The sequence below is a fragment of the Mauremys mutica genome, chromosome 1 (assembly GCF_020497125.1).
Source record: "Mauremys mutica isolate MM-2020 ecotype Southern chromosome 1, ASM2049712v1, whole genome shotgun sequence".
In the NCBI taxonomy this organism is placed as follows: Eukaryota; Metazoa; Chordata; order Testudines; family Geoemydidae; genus Mauremys; species Mauremys mutica.
Genome location: NC_059072.1, coordinates 330157881 through 330183294, shown reverse-complemented (window position 1 = coordinate 330183294; position 25414 = coordinate 330157881). Strand labels below are relative to the sequence as shown.

Sequence of the window (25414 nt, the reverse complement as noted above, 5' to 3'; positions counted from 1 at the left end):
TTTTAACTTGCTGAAATTTTACTGAAGATGTTTTGCAATTTAGTAACCCAAACACAATTTAGTACACAAACCTTTTACTTAAAAAGGTTGCACGCCAGCCAATAAACTCAGTGATGATGAAGCAAAACAAAAAAAAAGTAACTATATAATATTTAGCATTTAAATATGGCTAAATATAAATATATACATCTAGGAACAAAGAATGTAGGCCATATATGCATGATGAGGACCTCTCTCCTAAGAAGTGTTTCTGAAAAAAATATTTGGGGGTTGTGGTTGACAGTAAACTGAACATGAGCTCCCAGTGTGATGCTGTGGCCAAAAGGACAAATTCAATCCTTGGATGCATGAATCTCAAGTAGGAATAAAGAGGTTATTTTATCTCTGTACATGGTTCTGGTACAACCACTGCTGTAATACTGTGTCCACTTCTGGTCTCCACAATTCACAAAAGATGTGGACAGGGTGCAGAGAAGAGCTGCAAGAATAATTAAAGGATTAGAAAACACACACCTTAAAGTGACAGACTCACTATTTAGCTTAACAAAGAGAAGGCTAAGGGGTGACTTGATCACAGTCTATACATACATGGGGAACAAATATTTAATAATGGGCTCTTCAGTGTAGTAGAGCAAGGTACAACACAATCCAATGGCTGGAAGTGGAAGGTAGACAATTTCAGACTGGAAATAAGGTGTAAATTTTTAACAGTGAGAATAATTAAACATTGGACCAATTTACCAAGGGTCATGATGGATTCTTTGTCATTGACATTTTTTGACTCAAGATAGGATTTTTTTTAAATAGATACGATTTAAGAATTGTTTTGGGGAAGTTCTATGGCCTGTGTTATACAGGAGGTCAAAACAGATGAGCACAATGGTCTCTTCTTTCCTTGGAATCTATGAATTATAATGAAAGAGTCCTGAAGAGTCCTCCTGAGACTTATCCAGAAATTTCACACAGACAAGAACATTTCAAATGTAACTTTTCTAGTTTTAACATCTCTTAAAACTGAAAGAAACAAACTGGATAGAAGAGGTCCAGAAAATCTTAGGGAACTTCTAAACAATGCTCCAGCATGGACCTTCATTGGAATCCCAATAACCACAAGAAATACTAGATGGAGGTCCAGCATTCACCTCCTATACTCTGTATCAAGTTCTCTTAAACTATGAGGCCAGGCCCCACTGCTGGGGCCTACATATAATCTGAAACTCCGCTCTGTTCTTTTTTCACAGTTTTGAAAATAAAAAAGTGAAAATCTCTGCCTGGGACTCTTTTTCACTTTGGGTATGACTCACAGCTCTGGCAGACCAGGGCCGCCCAGAGGATTCCGGGGGCCCGGGGTCTTCGGCGGCGGGGGCCCTTCCGTTCCGGGACCCGCCGCCAAAGTGCCCCGAAGACCCGCGGCGGGAGCCCCCCGCCGCCGAATTACCGCCGAAGCGGGACCGCCGCCGAAGCGCAGCCCGGTCTTCGGCGGTAATTCGGTGGCGGGGGGGGGGTCCCCGCCGCGGGCCTTCCGGGCACTTAGGCGGCAGGTCCCGGAACAGAAGGGGCCCCCCGCCACCGAAGACCGGGCTGCGCTTTGGCGGCGGCGGATCCCGGTCCCGCCCCCGGCCCCGACGGTCCCGCTCCCCGCCCCCGCCCCGGTCCCGGCCCCGGCCCCAGCCTCTTACCGAGCGCGTCTCCGGCGGGGCCTGAGCTCTTTCCCGCTCAGAGCCGCGTGGGGAGGGGGCGGGGCTATGAGCTCCACGCCGAGCGGAGGCAGCTGCCCCGCCCCCTCCCCACGGCGCTCTGAGAGGGGCGGGGCTCAGGCCCCGTTGGAGCTCCCAGCCCCGCCCCCTCATCACGCGGCACTGAGCGGGACGGAGCTCAGGCCCCGCCAGAGACGTGCTCGGTAAGAGGCTGGGGCTGGGGCCGGGGCCGGGGCGGGACCGTCTCTGAGCGGGGCGGGGTTCAGGGGCCCCGCCGGAGACGCCGAGGCTCCAGGAGAGGGGCGGAGGCGGGAGCCTCTCCTCTTCTCTTGGGGGCCCCTGCGGAGCCCGGGGCCCGGGGCAAATTGCCCCCTTTGGCCCCCCCTCTGGGCGGCCCTGTGGCAGACTCTCATGCAGCTGCAGATATAAGCAGAGTTTCTCTTTTATTACCTCCTCCCAGCTACTACCCAGGACCACTGTGATGCTGGAACTGGAGCCACGGAGATTGTCTCTCCTGCTCCATGCTCAAAGCTCCATCTTTTGGAATCCAGACAAGGAGGAGACACCAGGAAAGGAGAATGGAGGGAGAAGCAGCACCTGGCTGCCTCAGGGCCTTGTTAGGTGTGAGGTGAAGGAGAAAGAATGGAAGCAGAGGGGCTTACGGGTGACAGGGATCCTGGTCCACTGGCTAGAGCACTGAATGGGGAGTCAGGAAACCTAGGTTCCATTTCTGGATTGGCTACTTACCTGCTGCATGGCCTTGGGCCAATCACTTCACTTCTCTGTTTTCTTTCTCACCCTTTGTCTGTCTTTTCTATTTAGGCCATGTCTACACTACCACTTTTGTCAGCATATCTTATGTCACTCAGAGGTGTGAAAAAACACCCCCTTGAACGACATAAGTTACACTTACAGAAGTGTTGGTATGGACAGTGCTATGTCAGCAGGAGAGCTTCTCCTGCCAACATAGCTACAGCTGCATGTGGAAGTGGTTTTATTATGCCGACGGGAGAGCTCTCTCCTCTCAGCACAGAGCAGCTACATGAGCGATCTTACAGTGGCACAGCTGTGCCACTGTAAGCTCTCTAGTGTAGACATGGTATTAAACTATAAGAGACAGCCCCTGTCCAAAGAGCTGTGAATTCCTAGCACAATGAAGCCCCTATATAAATTGGGTCCTCTAGGTGATGAAGTAATATAAACAAAAGATGGGAAGACAGTCACATAGATTATTTAAAATTTTGTATGAACATTCACAAAGCTATTTTTGCAGCATGCACTCAGATCTTATTACCATTTGACATGCACACAGCTTTACATTTAAATTCACAGATCAGCATCAGCCTTCAATATTTTCAGTCACTTCACCTTTCCTCTAGTTTTGGCATCACTACTTGCATCAGTGGAGCAGAAGATTATTATCCTTGCTGCAGTGAGGTTTATTTAGGTGCAGCACTGACAAAATCAAGTCAAATCTACAGTAACAACTGGAATGTTCACATTTTATGCCATCATTTTCCTTCCTCTGTCACTTAGTTTGCTTACTTGTTCTTGCAACTGTTAGTATTTTTATAGGATCCAAGTATTTGACAATAATCATATTTTTAATTGATTAATACTTGGGGTAGTATTTTTTACAAAGTCATGCTTACTCTTTGTCACAGCCAGCTCTCTGCAGTGTCCCAAACTCTGGCACCACAATGTAGAAGAGCTCAGCTAGGGAAAAAAATCATAAAAAGAAATGTAGTCTCCTGATTTACAAAATCTCTAATGCATGTGCTTGTAAACATAACCCATAAGAGTTGTTTTCATAAATCAAATCATTATTAGCTTGTTTCCTGTAGAGAAAGTGAAGCTCCTCCATTCATATCTGATGAATTAAGTGTTTCATTAATTATAATACAGTAGCAATTAGTCCAGTCAAGGATCTTACAGCACATTAAAATATGAATGAATTAATCCTCAAAATGCCCTGTGCCTGATTCTCCTTTCTCTGCTCCCCATGTAGTCATTTAACCCAGTGCAAGGTCAAATGCTTCTGACCTGGCAGTGTTTTACACCCACTTTGCACTGGTGTAAACAAAGACAAAATATGCAGGACAGCAGAGAATCAGGCCCCTCTGTATGGCAGGCAAGGAGAATTATATGCATTTACAGATAGATAAACTGAGACAGAGTCTACAGTAGGTTAGTGGCCTGATTTTTCAGAGCAGAGCAACAGCGGCTCCCATTCACTTTAGCTGGATTCGCGTGTTCTGAAATACAGGCCTCTTGTGACTTGCCCAAGATAACAAGTTACTGGCGGAGACTGACACACCAGCCAGGTATGCTGACTCTCAGCCCTATGCTCTAAGCAAACATAGATATTCTATTATGAGTAACAACAATCACCCTCCTGCTTTTACTCTGACCCAGTCTGGATTTAATTTCATGGTGCACCAAAAAATTCTGATGTTACTTTTAGTCGGCATCAGAATGGGGCTAAAGGAGGTTGGGCAGTGTAGAGATTAGTTGTTCTTATAGGTCATAATCATTGGCAATGTTGGGAAATGCACAACAAACCAATATGGACACCTTGTCCTTTCAGAAAACAATAACTAGGCCTACCTGTTTTTCACCCAGTTATTATCAAAAGGAATATCTGATGATGCATTTGCAGTTTTGTTTTTCTCTTACATCTAAGACTATTAAGCACAAATTATCCATGGGAAAGCATTCTACTAATGTGCTTCTTCTTCTAGTTCTATTTCTAATTCATGCGAACATGAAGTGATAAATAATAAAGTCTGAAGGTACAGAATGCAAAGCTGTGCAATGTACGTCAGCCCATTATTGAATCATTTCCTCAGAAATATAGAGACTGAAGGCATTTTGCCAGCAACACTGGAGCATTATCATACTGACAAGATTCCTAATCCTTAGAGCAGTGAATAAACAGGCTATGTTGGCCAAACACGTACGGAAATAAAGTACATATTTCAGCATGCATAGTAGGATGTTTATATTTGTGGCCGGAGAAAAAATGTCCCTAGTTGTTTAATTCTCATGTCATTTGCTGATTAAGGGGATGGCTGATTTGTGGTTTGTTGCAGAGTTATGTGGAAATACACCTGATTAAACAATCAGAGGTTGATTTGAAAAATGGCAGGGTTACAATTAAAATTAAGTGGGCTAAATTATGCTCTAATTTACACTCTACCAACATCAGTGGAGTTACTGCAGATTTGCACCAATGCATCTTATTTTTATCTATTGGGTCCTGGTTACTCTGGACCCAGACAAGGAAATGCTATAAGTGTTGGCCCTGTACTTGTAGTGCTACAGTTGAATGTCAAGGGTCTATCTGCCGCAAAGTAGCCTGTTCTTGAAAACTTTGCCTCCTGACACAATATTGATGATATCTGCCTTCAGGAAAGGCATGTTAATTCCCTTCCTGCCAGTCAATTCATAACCTCTGGTTTCAATCTCATAAATTACAGCTTTTATGAAAAATATGGCTGAGCCAACTATCGCCTACAGAATCTGAATGTAGCCCAAAGAACACAGAAGGAAAAAGTAATCTCAGAAATGGATATGTCAAGATCTAGCAGAAAAGATGGACTCTCATCAGGAAGTCCAGTGCACCACAGAACCCACCAGATAAACAGCAACAAATGATCTCTTCAAACAATGCCACCACACACATAACATCACTAAAGTAGACAAAGATAATATTTTTGAGCTGTCAATCAAAGAAGAGTGGCATCAATACACACAATCTCAACAGCTCAATCAAGACAAAAGCTTCCTACCATTCTTCAGGGTAGAAATAGAAAAGGCACCTAAGTCAATGAAAATAGGAAAATCTTGTGGCTTTGACAGTGTATCACTGCAACTACAACATCATCTTGGAAAGAAAAGCCAACACTGGTTGTCTATTTTTATGTCCTGCATTATACAGGAGAACATGCTACCCATGATATAGCAGAAATCTAAGGCGATAGCTTTACCAAAGCCAGGTAAATATCACTCTTTACGGGGCTATCACCCGATATCACTCGAGTTCTAGCTACAAATTCAGAGAATTATGCCCATGACAGAACAACTTTTGAGTGAGGATCAGGCAGGTTTCCAACCAAATCATAGCATGTACATTGAAAGTGGATTTCAAGAGAAGAACTTTCTTTTTTTTTTTTGACTTTACAGCAGCTTATGACTGCATCTGGCACACTGGTCTGCTATATAAGATATCAAGAGTTCTTCCGAGATGGGCAACTGAGCATGATGTGTTGAGGTAGATGTATTCAGAAGGCACTTGGCAACAGAGCAGCACCTGGAGAGTACCGAAGAACAGACTCTCACAAAGCTTGGTGCTGGTATCAAATTTATTCTGAACACCATTTCTAGGTGGTTCAAGGATGCTGACAATATTTGCTTGGTCTCAAGGGACTGGCTGTCAAACCTTTGGGGACTGGGAGGTGGGTATGGGAGGAATGACGTGTGTAAGATCCCTGGTCTACTAACTCATCCAGTTTCCACTACCTCACCTAGCATGGCCTAAAGACGGGTCTTTGCATGAACCAGAAGAAGGGGAAAATGATGTGGTAGAGGTTTTGGATCCCAACATCCATGCAGGAAGTGGAGATTAGCAAGTGAAGGGTTCTGTCCAGGGACTGATCAAGGGATGGGGGGCAGGATGGCCAGTCTCTCCACTTGCTAATTTTTATTTTATATTCTTCATTTGTTTGCAGTGAGTCTCTTAAACCAGATTTTACTTGCCAAAATTCCAACTCCACTAGAAAACTGCAGCCAACAGTGGAGAGAAGCATTTAAGCAATAATAAAGTAGGCATTGTTAATGTTTCATTGAAAAATAAGCCTTGTATTTAGATGCTTCATAAAACAATAAAAGCTGCTTATCCACAAGCTATGTACATCCTGCCATTAGTTAGATATACAACGTACAAATTATACACACTTCATGTAGTCTCAGTTCCTTACATAAACCCAGGCTAATCAATCAAGGCCTGACAACACATCAGTGCCCTGTTCCAGCTCACAGCCAACCCTAGAGGGGCAGGATGGTTTTGTGATTAAGCTATTGGCCTGTGAGTTAGGAAATCTGTGTTCAGGTTTTAGCTGAGGGCCCATAACTTACTCTCTGCACCCCAATTCTTTGTGTGTAAAGTGGGGATGATAATATTTCCCTTCACCCTGTTTGTTGCAATTATTCTTTGCAGCCAGCAGTGTCTTTTACCATATTTATGTACAGTGCCTAGCACAATGTGGGGCTTATCTAGGTGCTTCTGTAGCACAAACAATAAATGATAATATCCCCTATATGCTCCCTCTTTGGCCACCCAAGAAAACAGATGACTGCATGGTAGTGTAGAGGCAGTGCAGTGCCTGAAATAAATGAATCTCTACTTGTCTGCAGTATCATAATTTCATCCAGGATGTTACGACATTTTCTCCTTTCCTTAAATCTTTATAATTCATAAGACCTGAGTGGAATCCTAAAGATGACGAGAACACTTTATTTGCCCATGTAACTTGAGCTACACGTGGTTCACGTACTAAATTTGAAAGTTGATTTAGGAGCATTTGTAATAAGATGTCCTGAAGCAGGAATTATGTTAAAAAAGAGTAATTGATTACAATTAACATTTTATGTGGTGACACTAGAAAGCTGGTATGAAAATGTTTCCACAGAGCAGGAGCAGAGAGTAGTGCATTAAAGAAGCTCCTTAAAACACAATTGTGACAGTGGAATTGTTCAGGGGGGCCCACATCTTCTCTCCCACAGGAAGAGAGGAATGCTTTGGGGGCATCCTGCTTATCAACGGACTACTGCCTTTGCCACATCAGGTTCGCCTGAGATCTTAAGCATACGCTAAAAATGCATGGCTGTGACCCACACTTTCATCAGTTTTAGACTCTGTTTTCTCAGTCACTGACCACAGCAATGTGAAATATGAACTGATCTAGCATTACTACCTCATATCTGAGTGCAAGTACAGTAACAATTAGAGTCAACATTTACTTTCCATTAGGGACTTTACATTAGGTGACATTTTTCTGTACAAAAATTTAGAATAAGCTCTGATCCCACAATTAGCCCAGGACAGATAGACCCCTGCACCGAACCCCAGTGAGTTCAGAGGGATTCTGCATAGGCCCATGTGGAACTTTTTGTAGTATTGAAGCTTTAGGCCTCAATCCTGCAAAGACTGAAGTATATGTGTAATTTTTACACACTAAGTATGGTAATTCAGTTGACATCTGTGGGACTACTGATGGTGCATAAAGTTACCCACTCTTTCCAGGATCAAAGTCTTTGATAGCTTTTTGAAATTTTAGAAGTATATTAGTTATTTTCTTCCTGTCTCAAAGATCAGTATAGTTGACTCATGGTACAACATCTCTGGCTTTACAGGAAGAGGGATATGAAAAAATCCCAGTGAATATTTTAATATCTCTAACATTTCCAAAATAGTTTTCTGTAAAACATATGCATAACTAAAATACACTATGTGGTGTGCAGTGGTATAAAATTTTTACCGGCATAGTCTTTACATCAATTTGCATGTGCCATGTATTCTCTATACATCCAGAATGAAAAGTTTGCAGCATGAATAGGATTTTATTGCCTCACTCTTAAATAGTTAAATATATAGTTCTGATCATTCTTTTGTGCAGCACGTTAGCCACCTGCTTTCTTTTGCTCTCCCCCCTTTTAAAAATTCTTTAAAAAAGGCTCTGCACTGATGAACAGCCTAGGAAATTTTGTTGGAGGGAGAAGATTTTAATGGGGATTGAAATCTTTGTATATGTTGACATATTGCATTGTTAATGTTATAACATTTTAATATTTATGATAAGAAAACTCATAACTATAAATATTATCTGTAAGCTTTAGAGCACAAGATTACCTCTAATTCTTCCTCTCTCAGAAACATTCCGCTCTCTCATCTGTAAAACACATCTTCACTTCTCCTCTCTGCATCAAACTGTCTCTGATCTGAAATAGAAGTTCTGCACAGGTAGGGAAATCAGAGCATCCAGAAAGTGGCCCTCATCATGTCTCTGGCTGCAGAAGCATAAGCCAAGGGTTAGTTTCATGCCATGTTGTGTTTGGTGACAGGAGTAATACGTTAGGAGATCTGCCATTTTTAAATTAAAGTTATTTAAAGGAAGAGACAGAATGAAAAGCATACCCACACCCCAAATTTTGCAGATGAACCATACAAGTTCTCTTTATTTCTGTCTCCAGTTTTTCTAACTAAGGTTTCCTACCAATCTTTCCCTGATCTAAGGAATGGATTGAGGTTTGTCGCAAGACCAGAGGAAAGAGAACTGAATCATAAAGGGGAAAAACAACCACTCAAGCAGTCTCTTAAAAATGACTATGAATGAAGTGGGGATGGATGTACCTAATATACCTGGACACTCTCACTATGCTAACTTGATTCAATCAGTTAAAGTAATTGTAGTTAAATGTAAAGGTGTGATCATCTGACTGAGTTTTGGGAGACATACTGAGGTTGATGTATTCAGGTATTAGGCTTTGGTCAAGAGGACTGTATATGGAACAAAAATCAGGTTCCAAGGTAGAACATCTTGCTCAAACATGACTTGAGAAAAATTCACTTTCATACAGAAAAGTAAAAAACCTGTTTTTTGGGTATCCAGACAATGAAAAGTAGTTCTTGGTCAAATTATAGGGATAAAGACAGTTTCTTGCCTCTTTATGAGGAGGTCAGCTTGACCTTAGAAGTTGATTTCTCAGAACAAACCACTTTAAACAAAATTACAAGCAGAGTAGAGCACTACTATAGATAAGGCCTATCTGAAAGATCCTTGTAAGCTGAAATAGTAGTAATTTAAAAAACAAAATCCCACTTTGATAGTTTAAGTATAAAGAAAATGAGCTCTACTTCAAAGGAAATCTTGGAGAAGTTTTTAATGGAAATACGGAAATTCCATTAGGCCACCATGATCTACTTTGGATAACTTTGAAAGGAAATGCTTATACAAAAAATGTAAAAACATGCGAACACAGAAAAAGACCCAGCAGCCTTTGGACTGTCAATAGCTCCTAATGCTGTATTTAAAACTTGAACTTCTTCAGACTCCGAGCGTGCCTTCTGAAAAAATTCAAAAAGCTGCAGAATATTAGAAATCAAAGGGAATGTGTCTTTCTCTAAACACCAAAAGTCAAGTCAATTCTACATCAGAGAAAGTAGATATTTTCTCAGTGACTTAAAAGTCTAATGCAGAAGATGACTGTCTACACAGGACAAACTACAATGCCAGGCTTTGGGATAATAATTGGTCCTAGAATGACTTAGGCCCTGATCCTGCAAACAGTTATGCATGTGTTAATTTTATGACTGTGAGTAGCACCATTTATTACTAGCGGTAAAGTTAAGCATGTGCATAAGTGTTCGCAGGATTGTAGCCTCAAATGTATTTTAATACATGTGGCCACCACTTGTATTAGAAAGTCATAGTACCTTGAACCAACATGTGGAAGAAAGCGTTACCGTCACCTTGTGCTGTTATCTATTACATGACCTTTGATGAGCAAAAGTAAAACGTATTCATCAGCAACATCAAAATCTGTTGTCATAGAAATGAGTGTGGTATCGATTGAGTTTTACACTGTAAACTGAAGGCTGAAGCAAGATGGTACGGATGTTATGAGGTGGGTGCAGAGGATAAGAGACAATGTTGTCCTTTGACAATAAACACTTTAGGACAGGTAATATGTCCTGCCTACGGTTTGTAAAGTGCCTTGTAAATTTGAGGCTCTCTGTCTATATTATTATTACCTCAAAAATTGTGATGTTTGTGCCAGGAGGAGGTGCAGGGTGTGCCACTTCCCCAACTCACTTCCCACAGCATCCCCACATTCCGCTCCCAGCACTAAACTGGGTTTGAATGTGTGAATTTCTGGGGTGAAATCTTTGCTTCACTGAATCAACTGAAAAACTCTCATGGACTTCGGCAAGACCAGGACGTCACCTCTGATTTCCTTCCAGCAACGGGCCAGGGTTACTACAATCTCCTCAGTGCAGTTGGCAGAAGCAGGATCATCCTCTGTTATAAGCCCTTTCCTACAGAATCAGAGGGGCAGAAGAGGCAGCAGTGAGCAGGATGATGAAAATCACCCTTCCTGGTCATAGTAAGGGCCTCCATGGGGCGGAGGAAAATGCGCTAGAGTTGAGACTCTGCAGCAAGGGGTAGGGTTGCCAACTTTCTAATTGCACAAAACTGAACACTCTTACTCTGACCCCTGCCCCGCCCCTGAGATCCCACCCCTTCTTTGAGGCCCCATCCCCATTCACTCCATCCCCCTTCTCTCGCTTGCTTTCACTGGGCTGGGGCAGGGGGTTGGAGTACAGGAAGGGGTGCGGGCTCCAGGCGGGGCCAGAAATGAGGAGGGATTCAGGATGCGGTAGGGCGCTCTGGGCTGGGGCAGGGGTTGGGGTACAGGAGGTGGTGAGGGCTCTAGCTCGGGGGGTGGGCTCTGGGGTGGGGCTGGGTTTGGGGTGCAGGAGGGGGCTCCTGGCTGGGGCCAACGGGGCTCAGGGCAGGGGCAGGGGGTTGAGGTGCAGGAAGAGGTGAGGGCTCTGGGTTGGAGCTGGGAATGACGGATTTGGGGTACAGGAGGGGGCTATGGGCTGGGGACAAGGGGTTTGGAGTACAGGAGGGGGCTCAGGGCTGGGGCAAGGGGTTGGGGCACGGATGTGGGGTCTGGGAGGGAGTTAGGGTACAGGAGGGGGTTCTGACCTGAGGCAGAGATGCAGGAGGGGATATGGGGTGTAGGCTCCAGCTGAGCACCACTTACCTCAGGCAGCTCCCGGTCAGTGCCGCAATGGGGCTAAGGTAGAATCCCTACCTGCCCTGGCTCCGTGCTGCTCCCAGAAGCATCCAGTATGTCCGTCCCCTTGGCAGAGGCGTGGCCAGGTGGCTCTGTGTGGTGTGTGCTGCCTGTGACACCAGGCGCCACTCCTGCAGCTCCCATTGGCCACGGTTACCATCCAATGGGAGCTGTGGAGGTGGCACTGGGGATGGTGGCAGCACATGGAGCTTCCCTGATCGCCCTGCACCTAGGGGGCGCAGAGACATGCCGGTCGCTTCTGGGAGCTGCACAAAGCCAGGACAGGCAGGGAGCCTGCCTTAGCCCCACTGCACCACTGACTGGACTTTTAATGGCCAGGTCAGTGGTGCTGACTGGAGCCACCAGGGTCTCTTTTTGACCAGCAGTTCTGTGGTGTTTAGCTGTTGCTTGAAATTATTAGAACTGGGAGCACTGGCTGTTGGGTGCAGCAGCAGCTCGGTAAAGAGGTTTCCACTTTATTTTTAAAGTCCTGTTGAAGTTTGTTAGTACCTTGCCTGGTTGATACAACAAGTTCTAGTCAAAAACCAAATACAGCAAACCCTAGTGAGGGGGTGGGAGGAGTAGAAGCAGATGTGGCTGGGGCAGTCGAGCATCCTGGTGATTCTCTGCCCCCTACAGCAGCCCAAAGGGTCTCTTCCAAATAGGGGTGCATGTTGAGACACCCCTGGAGCCTGCCCTGTGCCAGAGGTTGCACCTGCAGCTCTGAGTAAGGAGGCACAAGGCCATGACTTCTGTCAATGCTCCAGAATCTACATCAGAGCAAGGATGAATCTACCCTTCAGCTCAAAGTAATGACTGCAGTAGTCCATCACATGCACTTTCATTTTGTGCTGTGAAAAGCTCAGTTGCCAATTTCTCTGGCATGGCATGTCAGGAGGGATCCTGTGCAGCTCTGCATTGGATGGGAAGTGCTGTAAGCAGACAGGACATTTTAGAAACTCTTCTTCAATTTGCGGATTTATAAAAAGTAGGGCCTCTAGTCCTGTGCTTGCACTTCTTTACTTGCCTTTGTCCTGAATGAGTGATCTTTGTCAGATCTTTTGGTCACAGAGAACATGGCCCCACAGATCTTTTCCCTCTAAAAATCTGATTATCCCTATCTATTTCCTCCCCCTGGCCAGTCAGGGAAAGGTAGTTTTTTAGTCAAAAATTTACAGGAGATAAATGGGATTATTTTAGGATCTGGAAGTAGTGCAGGCTTAGAAAATACTGGCTATAAAGATTCCTAGAATGTACATTAGATACCCAAAATAAGGAACTCCACAGCATGACTATTTACCCTCACACATACTGCACCAGCATATTGGGATTTTTCACTCCCATTGTCTTTATTGTAGGAACCAATATAATTCAGCATGTTTTATGCATAATTTCCAAATTCCTATAAAATACTACATGAACAAAGGACGGCTCTTCAGTTTTTTTAAATAATTTAGTAGACACTAGCTGTGTGTGTAGGAAAAGGTTGTGCCCCTCAAGAAAGGAACTATGGTCCAGATTTTCAAAGGTATTTAAGTGTTTTGCACTTCTGAAAGCGTATTTATCTATCCCAAGGTTATACTAGGAGACTGATCTTCAGGGGGCATCATGTATACCACATGTATGACCATGCCATTTTTAGGGATGGGGTAACTAATAAAAAAGAAAATCATTGGGAGGTTGGACTAAAGAAAAAGTTTTGAAAGGACTAGAGAGCTTAAATCCTTAAACTGCTGTCTCCAGGGACGCAAAGGACTGACTGGATCTTCCCTGTCAAAGAGGATATAAATTATTTGGTGGCCCAAGCAAGGTTATGGGGTTACACTTAAGGCCCAGTTCTGAAAGCCACCACTCATACAAAAAGTCCCATTGAAATCATTATAACTCAGGGCCGGCTCCAGGGGTTTTGCCACCCCAAGCAGCCAAAAAAAAAAAAAAAAGCCACGGTCGTGATCTGCGGCAATTCAGTGGGAGGTCCTTCACTCTGAGCGGGAGTGAGGGACCCTCCGCTGAATTGCCGCGGAATACCTGAAAGTGCCGCCCCGCTCCGGAGTGGCTGCCCCAAGCACCTGCTTGATAAGCTGGTGCCTGGATCCAGCCCTGATATAAACATGGGCGGCAGGTTTGTAGAAATTTTGGTGGTGCCCAAACTCCGCCCCCACCCAAACTCCACCCCCCACCTGCCCAAGGCTTTGGGAGGGAGTTTGGGTGGGGGTGCAGGAGGGATGCAGGCACTGGGAGGGAGTTTGGGGATGGGAGGGGGTGTAGGCTCTGGGAGGGAGTTTGGGGGAGGAGAGGTGCAGGGATGGGGCTGGGTTTGGGGTGGGACTGGGGATGAGAGGTTTGGGGTGTGGGAGGGGGCTCAGGGCTATGGCAGAGGGTTGGGGTGTGGGGTGAGGGCTGTGGGGTGGGGCTGGGGATGAGGGGTTCATGATACAGGAGGGGGCTAAGGGTTGGGGCAGATGGTTTGGGTGCGGGGGGGATGAGGGCTCGGGCTGGGGATGAGGAGTTTGGGGTGTGGAAGGGGCTCAGGGCTAGGACAGAGGGTTGGGTGCAGGGGAGTGTGAGGGCTCTGTCTGGGGCTGAAGATGAGGGGTTTGGGGTGTTAGAGGGGGTTCAGGGCTGGGGCAGAGGGTTGGGGTGTGGGGGGGATGAGAGCTCTGGCTGAGGCTAGGAATGGGAGGTTTGGGGTGTGTGTGGGGTTCAGGGCTGGGGCAGAGGGTTGGGGTGCAGGGGAGTGTGAGGGCTCTGTCTGGGGCTGAAGATGAGGGGTTTGGGGTGTTAGAGGGGGCTCAGGGATGGGGCAGAGGGTTGGGGTGTGGGGGGTAAGGGCTCTGGCTGGGACTGGGGATAAGGCATTTGGGGTGCTGGAGAGGCTCAGGGCTAGGGTAGAGGGTTGAGGGTGCAGTGCGGGGGTGAAAGCTCTGGGTAGGGCAGGGCTGGGAATGAGTTTGGGGTGCAGGCAGGCTGCTCTGGGACAGGGGCCAGAGAGGAGGCCCCCCCCCAGCCCTTTCCTTGCCGGCAGCAGTGAGCTCTGGGTAAGGTGACCAGATAGTAAGTGTAAAAAATTGGGATGAGGGTGGGGGGTCATTGGCACCTATATAAGAAAAAGCCCCAAATATTGGGACTGTCCCTATAAAATCGGGACATCTGGTCACCTTAGCTCTGGGGGATGAGCCCCCCTTTCCTGCTCCCCCCCTCAGCACACACTCACCCCACCGGTGTCACGGCATGTGCTCCTAGGGCCCCTCTCAGGTCCAGGAATCTCCCTCACCTCCCCTGTGGTGGGTGCCAGGGGGTGCTGCGTGCGCTTCTGCCCCTGCTGTTGCCCCTGACTATAGCCTCATTGGGGGTGGGGGATGGGGCTGCCTCCTTGCCCAGAATGGGGCAGGAGCGGTGACTGCGGGTGGGGGGAGGGAGGGGGACTGTGCTGTTGGAGAGTCCCATCGGAAAAGGGAAGGGTTTGAGGGGAAGGTTCAGAATCAGTCTGCCCTGGCAGTTTAGTTGGGGGGCACTAGGACCCTACGGCAGCAGTTGCTGCAGGGAGGCAGCATGGAGCTGCACGGAAGAGGCAGGGATGCTCTGCTCCTTCTGGGGCCAGGGACGTGCAGGGCCAGCAAGGGGAGGGCAGGGGGACACTTGAGGGAGGAGCGGGGGAGAGCAGATGGGGCCGGGGGGGGGGAGACCCAGCCCCAAACATTGGTGGAGCTGGGCCCCTGGGTTCTGAACATTGCCGGTGCCTGGGCACTATGTGGGTATATAACATGCTGCCCATGTACTTGCATGAGTAATTATTTTACCGGATTGGGCACTTTAGTGTGATTCTGTACAAAAGGTCCAATATTGTTTAAGCATCTAAATGTTTGGTGCTTATTGAAATCACTTTGGGCTACATACATTGGGCTAAAAATATCTCCAGACTTTGTTATGAGTAGAGCAAATCAAACTAGAGCAGGTCAAACAGTTTGTTGTGAATAATATTTGTTATGAATTTTGCCCCAGTACTGAGTAGTCAATCAAAAAAGCCACAGAGCTGATAAAATAATTTCACTCCCTTCCTCACTCGCCATCCTTTGCGGTGGCTTGTTCTAATCTTAGTTGTTTAACTCCAAGCAGATGGAAATGTCTGATTACTATTTTAGGAATATGAGAACACAAGCTGTAAATAATTATAGCTGGAAGCAAGGTCTTTCAAAACTTGCCTCTAACTACTTTTCAAGTTTACCAAGACATACACTAACAGGCACATTGTCAAATGTCCTCGTATAACTCAGCAGGAAGTGAGACCAAAAACCTGACTAGCAAAACAACCTATTGTTGCACAAGTTAAGGAAGGCAACACATTGGACATGAGAAGTATTCCATTTTCAAATGTTTATAACTTCATCCTTTTACAATAGGCTTTTTCCAAACAGGGCATAGGAAATCACTTTGTTACTTATCCAAGCACAAAATGAGTATCAACATTTTTGTAAGTATTGAATATGTGTTTTCTGAACACTGAAAATGCCTAGAAATAAGAACATAAATGGAAGTGCCATCTTTATCATAACTATAGCTTTGCTAATGTATCATGTATTCACAGTTTAATCTCATAAAAGTAGTGGTTAAAAAGAGAGTGGTCTTACATGGTAGAAAATGAGTGTTAATTTTTGAGGAATTAATAAAACAGATACAAATTGTGAATCAATTAGACATCAAGGAATACATTAATTACAGAAGCTGTGAAAGAACATTTCACTCATTAGCTTAATAGCAAAAGGTCTTTTATATAAAACATTCAAATTCAACATTATCAACAACTGATTAACCAGTTAAGGTCAAAGTCTGTTAACTCGAATATTGTAATATTCACTTCAATAAACTGCACAATTAAATGTCTTACTGCTGGCAGTTTTCAGTGGGAAGAAAAATCTGTTTTCCTGTTTAACAGGACTATAAATTGGAATGCTGATTTTTTTGGTTTTTAATGTACTTCTTTGGATGAGAACTCTTTCTATGAGATGTGGTTGAAATTTTAACAAAATGTTTTTTCTGTTGGAAATGTTTCATCAAAATTGAAACTTTCTGCGGGAACTTGTTGATTTCCATGAAATTTAGATTTGAAAAAAAAATTGAAACAAAGTGTTTCAATAAGGTCAAGACATACATTCAATTTCAACCTTATCAGAATGGAACATTTCAATTTTTTGATTCCAGACAACTCTGTTTTGAAATTTGATTTTATAAATTCTAATATATAAAATAAAATGTCAAAATCAGAGCATAACATTTTGATTTTATTGTAACAGAATATTTTGACTGACCTGAAATGATTTTTTTCCAAAAAATTCATTTTGCAGGAAATTTCTGATTCAGAATGGAATTGCCCACAGAATGGAAATTCCAAATTTCAGCTAGCTCTGTAAGATACCAAGGTCTAATACTTAAAAATAATTACAATCCCATCTCTTACAGAGCTTTTTCCAGGGGCTTTTAACATTGGGAAGTGTACTCTTATACTCCATCCTTTTCTATCAGGTCCCATAATTGTTTCCTCACCCATCTGCCCTATGGACTTTCTCTGGCAAGGTATTGAAAGCCCCTTCTGAGGTGCTCAATGGGAGCAGAGGACTTCATGTGGAAGTGATGTCAATGCTATAAAGCTCCTTGGAGCAAGGTCTTTGTTTTCCTAGTACAATGGGGGTCCTATTCCTTTCTGTGGCCTTTGAATATAAACTTAATAATGATGGACTAGACAAGAAAGACTGTTCTGAGTTTTGCACATGATGTAGCCCCTATTAAAATCACAGAGTTACATTTATACTCATTATCTATTTTGGATGCAGGGGGTGGGGCTCAGCAGGATTGTCTGAGTGCATGGAGGGTCCGGATGCACATGGGTTCGGCAGATGAGGGGGGAGCTTGCCCACCCCATGTCTGGAAAGCAAAGAGGGGATGTGAAGAGCTTCCTGCAGCTGGGGAAGGTTCCTGGAGGTGGGTCTGACATGTGCACGGGAAGAGGAAGTCCCAGCCCCGCCCAAGCCCAGCTGGGATTAGCAGCTGGAGCCCAGCACATGGTAGGAGCCACCGGCCAGGGCATTCCCAACCCTGCCTCTCCCCGGCTCCAGGTGCACCACACTAGTGAATGAGGAGGACAGAGTCTCTCAAACATAGCCAGACCCAACCTCCAAAGTAGTGATTTACATTTCCCCAGGCTGCTCCCGGTACCTGAACCAGACATGTCCCTCCATCCCTCGATTGCTGTCCAAGAGAGTTATGCGAATCAATTGTTTTGAAGGTAAAGAGTAAAATCTGCAGGGGGCATTAATTCTGCAGTGGCACAGAATTCCCCCAGAAGTATAATATCACTTTGTTTTATCAGGATCCAGGATTAGCCAGCTAGCCCGCATCCACAGACCAATCTTACCCAGACACTAAATAATGCAATTGACAGGTCTAATGAGATGGCAACATAAAGCTGTATGTCATCAGCATGCTGAAGACATTGGGACCACTGTTTCCTCTCTTACCTTCCCAATGGCCCTGAAGATGGAACACAGATAACCTCACATGCAAGTGTCCATGCAAGGAGAAAGAGAAGAGAATGGTTTTTTTGCAATGAGTGGTGTTTGGCATTCATTCAGAAAGGAATGGAGCCACACAAGAGCAGCCCTGTTGACCCATGCTGTGGAGTTAACAACATTGTGTGGCAATGCTATCAAAGAGAGCGATAGTTCTAATAACGTGAATCTGGATGCCAGCTCGTCTATCACCAGAGGGAGATCTACAGTGCCTCCAGACCAGTCTGTGTGCCTTACCCAGACCAGAGGGCCAAGGAGATGTGAGGTCACTGGATAACAGATTTATTATTTACATGACAGTCACACACAGCAGCTAGGAGCTAGATCAGGTCTCCATTATATTACACTGAAGAATCTGCACTGCACAATTTAAGAAAGGGAGCCTCACACTTCTTGTGCTTCCCACCCGAGCAGCTCTATTTCTACCCTGTCAAATGATGTCACTTCTGCAAGTCGAATGAGCACCGAGGACATGTCCTCTCTCTGCAACATTGTTTCTGTGCTTCCTCCTCATCACAGCTTTGTGACATCAGGGGATAAGACTTTGAGGACACTTTATGGCACAAGATGTTTTTGATGTTCTTGCAAGGATTTGTTTGGAAACGCTACATCTCTTGAATTGTTTCTGAAATCCATGAAGTTACCTTAAACATACACTGGTGTAACAAGGCAGAATTTAGCCCAGTGTTTTTGTCTTCTGGGTTAGTTCACATGCTTTCCTTCCCTGAGGATAGTATACAACTCTTGTTTACCCCAAGGCTTCTCTTAACCTACCAATTTAGTCACCCTCTAAATATAGCAGCCCTTACTCATGTTGAATAGCACTTATGCTCATGTTAAAGTTTATCTTAATACACATGTGAGTACATGTTCCTCAATAAGGGTTGCAGAATCAGAATCAAAGTGAGAACAACAGAACAGAATAACTACAGAAAAAACAACCACTTTTATCTAGTAGATAGAAACTGTAAAAAACTCACCCGTAGTTCAGAACAGAAAAATGCTAAGGTAAAAACATCACCAAAAATTCAGAAGTAACTTAGTAGTTGCTTTCTCTCAAAAATTAGTCTCTAGAAACCAGAATTTGTTCCATTAGTAATGGGTTGACAGTAATTATTACTATTTATAGTACCATAGCTCCCAGAGGCCCCAGTCTTAAGGGGCCCATTTTGTGACACTGTGCATACACACACACAAACGACAAAGAACCTCTGACAATATTAATAACAGTATCCAGGCACCTGGCATTATGGAGAAAAGATTTACTAGAAGACGATGGTGGTTGTGGTTGACTTGATTAAGAAATGGTCTACACTTGAAACTTATGTTGATGTCCTTAGGGTGCCCAATGCTGTGAAAAACCCACAACCTGAGTGCTGTAGCTATGCTGACCTAATCCCAGGTGTAGACACAGCTTTCATGGACCTAACTTCTGTTGCTTAGAGAGGTGTGTTCCTACAACAATGAAAAATAAACCTCCTTCTTTCACTGTAGGCTGCATCTACACTACAGAGTTATGCTGTCATAGGTACAGTGCTGTAGCTATGCTGCTATATTCCCCATAATGTAGCCATGGCCTAAGTGTCACATCTCAAAAAGTAGTTGCCAATGGGGTATCATCAACAGAGGGTGTGTGTCCAGTGGGGTTCCAGAGGGATTGGTATGCTAGTCAACAATTAGCAATGATCTGGAAGCAAACATAATCACTGATGATAAAATTTGCTGATAGCATGAAGATTGGTGGAAGTGGTAAATAATGATGAGTATAGGGCAGTCATGCAGAGTGATCTGGATTGCTTGGTAAACTGGGCCCAGTCAAACAAAATGCATTCTAATACAGCCAAATGCAAGGTCATATAGCTAGGAACAAGGAATGCAGGCCATACTTACAAAATAGGGACTAAATCCTTGAAAGCAGTGACTCTGAAAAGAATTGAGAGGTGGTAGTAGACAAACAACTCATCATAAGCGCTTAGTGCAATACCATGGCAAAAAGGGCGAATGAGAACCTTGGATGTATAAATAGGGGAGTAGTGAGTAGGATTAGGGAGATGATTTTACATGGCATTGGTAAGACCAATACTGGAACAGTGCTTTCAGTTCGGGCATCTACATTTTTAAAATGATGTTGGAAAAAATGGAGGTGGTGTAAAGAAGAGCTACAACAATGATTTGATGGCTGGAGAAAATATCTTACAGTAAGAGACGGAAGAGATCAATCTGTTTAGTTTTTATCAAAAAGAAGATCACGAGATGACTGAAGTATGGTGTATAAGGGAAGAAAATACTGGGTACTCAAGGTCTCTTTAATTTAGCAGAGAAGGTCATATGATGAATCAGTGGCTGGACGCAGAAACCAGAAAAGTTCAAATTAGAAATAAGGCACACATTTTTAACAACAAGGATGATTAATGATTGGAACAAATTACCAAGGGATGTGGTTAATTCTCCATTGGTGTCTTCAATCAAGACTGGATGTCTTCCTTGAAGATACGCTTTAGCTAAACAAGTTATTGGACTCAGTAGAGGGGTAACTGGGAGAAGTTCCATGGCCTGTGTTATACAGGAGTTTGGACTAAATGATCTAATAGTCCCTTGTGGCCTTAAAATATATTAATTATATCTTCCCCAAACCATATTGGCTGGCTGTGGTTAGATTCCAGCCAAACTCTGATACAAAATGTATTTTCTCCTTGCAGTGGGTTAGAACAATATAATCCCTGACAGCATGGGGAGGAGCAGATTCTTCTGGTATATCACAATCATTGAGAGATTCTGGGACCCTTCTGCAGCTTTGTGTAATTCTCTATACTTAAGCTGTAAGCTCCTTGGAGTAGGAACTTCCTCTTTGTTTAGTGTTTGTACAGAGCTTAGCACAACGAAGTCCAGGTCTATCATTGGGGGCCTTACTTATGACTGCAATACAAATACATACTTTCAAATATAGGCTTCTGTGGCTGCCTGTTCACTTTATTACTGTGACCTGCTCATTGCCTTCAATCACTACTGCAGTCAACCTTTAGGGCTAGATTACACAGTTGTGTAAGCTCTGTGACACAATAAGATGCCACTTAGGTTATGCCTAAACTACAAATTACTGCGGTATAATTTATATCCCTCCAGGGCGTGAATAATCCAGAGCTTCTCCTGCCGACCTAGCTACCACCATTCACAGAAGCAAGAGTTATCAAGCCGATGGGAGAGTTCTCTCCTGTCTGTTTAGATCGTCTTCACCAGAAGCGCTGCAGCAGCAGAGATACATCAGTGCAGCTGTGCCACTGTAAATGATGTAGTGTAGACGTAGCCTTAGTCCACCACTCAGCTCTACTTAGATTATGCCTCTAAATGTAGTGGGAAAGCAAAGTTACTAGTCAGATACTTCCCACAGGAAAGGGGCAAAGTCAGAGGAGACCAGGCTCCACCCTCTCATTGCTGGCCGGAGTAGCTGTTCCATAAAATAGGGAAGGGGGGGTGGAATAATTTACTCCTCCTGACCCAGAACAAGAGAAAAACATGGAGGCACTGTGACATAATAAATCAAACTCCTTCTCTGGCATTCTCCTCGGGGTGTAACTACCCACTGCCCTTCACTTGGGGCAGATTGTAAAAGCACAGTCTACCTCTTTAAGAACAGCCAATAGCTAGTGCTATGATAGATTCTGAAAAGCAGTATTGGCTTATAAACCCCCTGCCAGAGAGGCCATCTCTCACAGAGCATCCCACTAAACATGAAACAAATCTTTTTTTGTTGTAGTAATCATAATTTCTGATGTCTAATTAAATACTGACAAATTCAAGAGCCTCTTTCTTGTCAGTTCTCAGCATGAAGACGACAGATATTTTGCCTGGAAAAGTTTCCTTTAGCAAGTAGCACAGCATGAACATCTCAAAAACATCCCACGCAGCAATGAGTGCATTGAGAAAGCAAAATGGCGTGATCACTGAGTGGCTTCCCCATGGTTTTTTTCCCCCCTGGCTTTTTTCAGGTCAGATAATGATGTAAATTTTGTAGAAATTCTTCATGCATGGGGTGTTTTTCTAATTGTTCAGATTGCCTACTAGCTGAACCAACAGTTCACACTTCAGATTTCCTGTTAAGGTCAATATGCATTTTGCTCATGTGATAGCTGAAGGATGGGATGGGGGTGGGAGGGTGAACAAGAACATAGACAATGAGTGGTATCTGTCAGCAATCATTTCAGTCATTCCTTTATAAACAGTCACATAGCCAAAGATGCTGCAGCTACAAATCAGTTATTTCTTTTCATCAGGTACCCACTACCTTGGCTAGAGCCCCAGATTATGACTCAGGAAACCTGGGTTCAATTCATGGCTCTTCTACTAGCCTGCTGGGTGACCTTGGGTAAGTCTCTTCCCTTCCTATGCCTCATTTTCACCATCTGTAAAATGGGGATGATGATCCTGACCTTGGTACAGTGCTTTGTGATCAAAGGTGAAAAGTGCTATAGAGGGGCTAGGTATTATAATTTATTGCTTAAAAGTCTGTTCTTTACTGAAGGCTGAAGTGGTGTGTGTGCTACCTTTTCTAGCTGATACTCTTCTGAGGTCCTCCCTGTAGTATTTCTAGGCTTCAGCTGGCAGCACATGGTGCCTATGCAATGTGTATCTTTCTGGTTCCTAAAACCCCATGGCTGTAGCTCCTTGTGTTCTGCTATAAAAGAGACATTCTTTCTGTTCATGCTCCAGGAAGACAACAGTGCATTGGGTGCTTTTACTGAGAAGGACAGTGAGAATATGTAATGCAATTCCATGCATTACATATTCATTATAGCACCTCACATATGCATATGGGTTTCTTTTAGGATGTTTGAAATTTCCATCATTAGACCTTCCCACATAGTGGGACACCACTTAGAGATACTAGTTATCAGGGCTAGATCAACCCAATGAGTTCCCTAGAAAACCTCTGATCTTTCTCTTTTGGGGTTTTCATTATTTTGCGCTAAAAGGAGTCTCCACTGTTCTGATATCCTCAGAGTCAAAGTAGACTACTGGAACCTTTTTCTTCCTATCCGAGTGTTACCACTGTTAAGGGCTGATGTAAATTGCTGCCAGAGGAAGTCATTTGTAGAACACAATAGCATGTTTTATTGGCTGTACAGAACCCAGACATTATGTTATATGTACTTGAGCATCATCACTATACACATATACACAAACAGAGCACTGGGAGAGCTTGAGAGAAACATTACATAATGTGCAAACCAAAGTTATCTCTTGACATCAGGTTTATCATAAACTTTGTGTAGGCTGAACTAGCTTAACCAAGAGAATCAGATGGGAGTACTGGCCAGGTCACAAAGGCCTGGTCTACACTAAGGGGGGGGGGTCGAACTAAGGTACGCAAGTTCAGCGAATAGCGTAGCTGAACTCGAACTACCTTAGTTCGAAGTACTCACCCGTCCAGATGCCGCAGGGTCGAAGTCCGCGGCTCCCCTGTCGACTCCGCCACCGCCGTTCGCGGTAGTGGAGTTCCGGAGTCGACGGGAGTGCGTTCGCAGTTCGAACTATCGCGTCTAGATTAGACGCGATAGTTCGAACTCCGAGAAGTCGAACTCTACGCGTCGACCCGGCAGGTAAGTATAGACCTACCCAAAGAGTGGTGTCTCCTAGGCTAGCCCTAGTCCATGTACTACATAATGGTGCTCCAAGCCTGGCACTCCTAGAACAGTCTGAGTGTTAGTAATGTGGAAAGTCTGACTCATGAACACTTGCGGTCCCAAACTGAGGTTTGGAATACAACTGGTATTTATGTAAGAACTTGTTTCTTGGTGGCATTAAAAGGACACTATAATCAGTTTGCTTTCAAACCAATTTCTACCATGACCAGTGTTCCCTCTATTTTTTACGTCCATGTGCGGAATGAATTTTGTTATGTGCACCAGTAACACATCACCTCCATATTTCAGAGTAGCAGCCGTGTTAGTCTGTATCCGCAAAAAGAACAGGAGTACTTGTGGCACCTTAAAGACTAACAAATTTATTTTAGCATGAGCTTTCGTGAGCTGCAGCTCACTTCTTCGGATGCATAGAATGGAACACATAGACGGGAGATATTTATACATACAGAGAACATGAAAAGGTGGAAGTATGCATACCAACAGGAAGAGTCTAATCAATTGAGATGAGCTATCGTCAGCAGGAGGAAAAAAAACTTTTTGAAGTGATAATTAAGATGGACCATAGAAGGTGTGAGGAGAACTTAACATAGGGAAATAGATTCAATTAGTGTAATGACCCAACCATTCCCAGTCTCTGTTTAGGCCACAGTTAATTGTATCTAGTTTGCATATTAATACAAGTTCAGCAGTTTCTCTTTGGAGTCTGCTCATTGGGGATATTTGCTACTAGCAGAAAAGAGTCTTGTGGCACTAAGCATCCGGTGTTGGGGCTCGACCCTCTCAGGCGCGGCTGGGAGCCAGGCCGCCTCGCTACACGTGTCTGCTATTGGCGGTGTAGTCTGAGAGGGCAAAGAACAGTCAAGGGGGCTCAGGCCCTCAGGCGGGCTGAGCCGGAAATCAGTCTCTTTAGCCCGGGCCCTAGCTCCAGGCGGGGCACCAATGGTAAGGTAGGGCTCAGGCCCGCAGGCCGGGGCCGAGCGAACAAACAATCTAATTAGCCCGGGCCCTAACTCAGAGCGGGCGACAGCCCTGCAGTTCCAGGCTCAGACCCTCAGGTAGGGGCTGAGCAAATAATCAGTTCAGTATCTAACCCCAGGCCCTCAGTCGGGGGGGGGGGGGGCAGCAAACTACTTTCAGGCAGAGTTCCAGTTCTCAGGCAGGGGCTGAGCAAACAGTCAATACATAAGCCCAGGCCCTTGGGCAGGGCGGGCAGCAAGCAGTTCAGGGCTCAGGCCCTTAGGCAGGGGCTGAGCAGACACTGAGGTAAGTCCAGGCTCCTACGCCTGAGCGTTGGGGTGAGGGGGAGACTGCCACCCGTGAGTAGGGGTGGCAGGGGGGACGCAGGCCCACCCACTCCACTGCGTCCCAGCCCAGGGCCCTAACAGTGGCAGTCAGTCTGCTGTTGTGTCAGTGGGAATCCTGGCCGCAACACACTGACATTGGCTCGGGGTCTGCTGAAGCCAGACTAGGGTCGGCTACCCCCGGGCCACTTCCAATCTCCCCCTCCATTGGTACCTGTGTATCCCCAGCGTCTTCCGCAGTGTCCCACACCATGGGCTCCTCAGGGTACTGAGCGCTGGGTAAGCCGGGCTGCTCCTCAGGATACTGGGCGAGGGGAAGCTCAGGCAGCTCCTCTGGGTACCGGGCG

General features: G+C 44.9%; 1 long non-coding RNA gene across 1 annotated transcript; it reads right to left on the bottom strand.

Annotated features, from left to right (window-relative positions):
* Positions 1-235: 235 nt before the first annotated feature.
* LOC123375295 lies at positions 236-25414 on the bottom strand. The gene is made up of 4 exons (XR_006581385.1): positions 25282-25414; positions 8608-8765; positions 3350-3413; positions 236-478 (listed from the first exon to the last, which is right to left on the bottom strand). It is a non-coding gene; the product is annotated as an uncharacterized LOC123375295 (long non-coding RNA).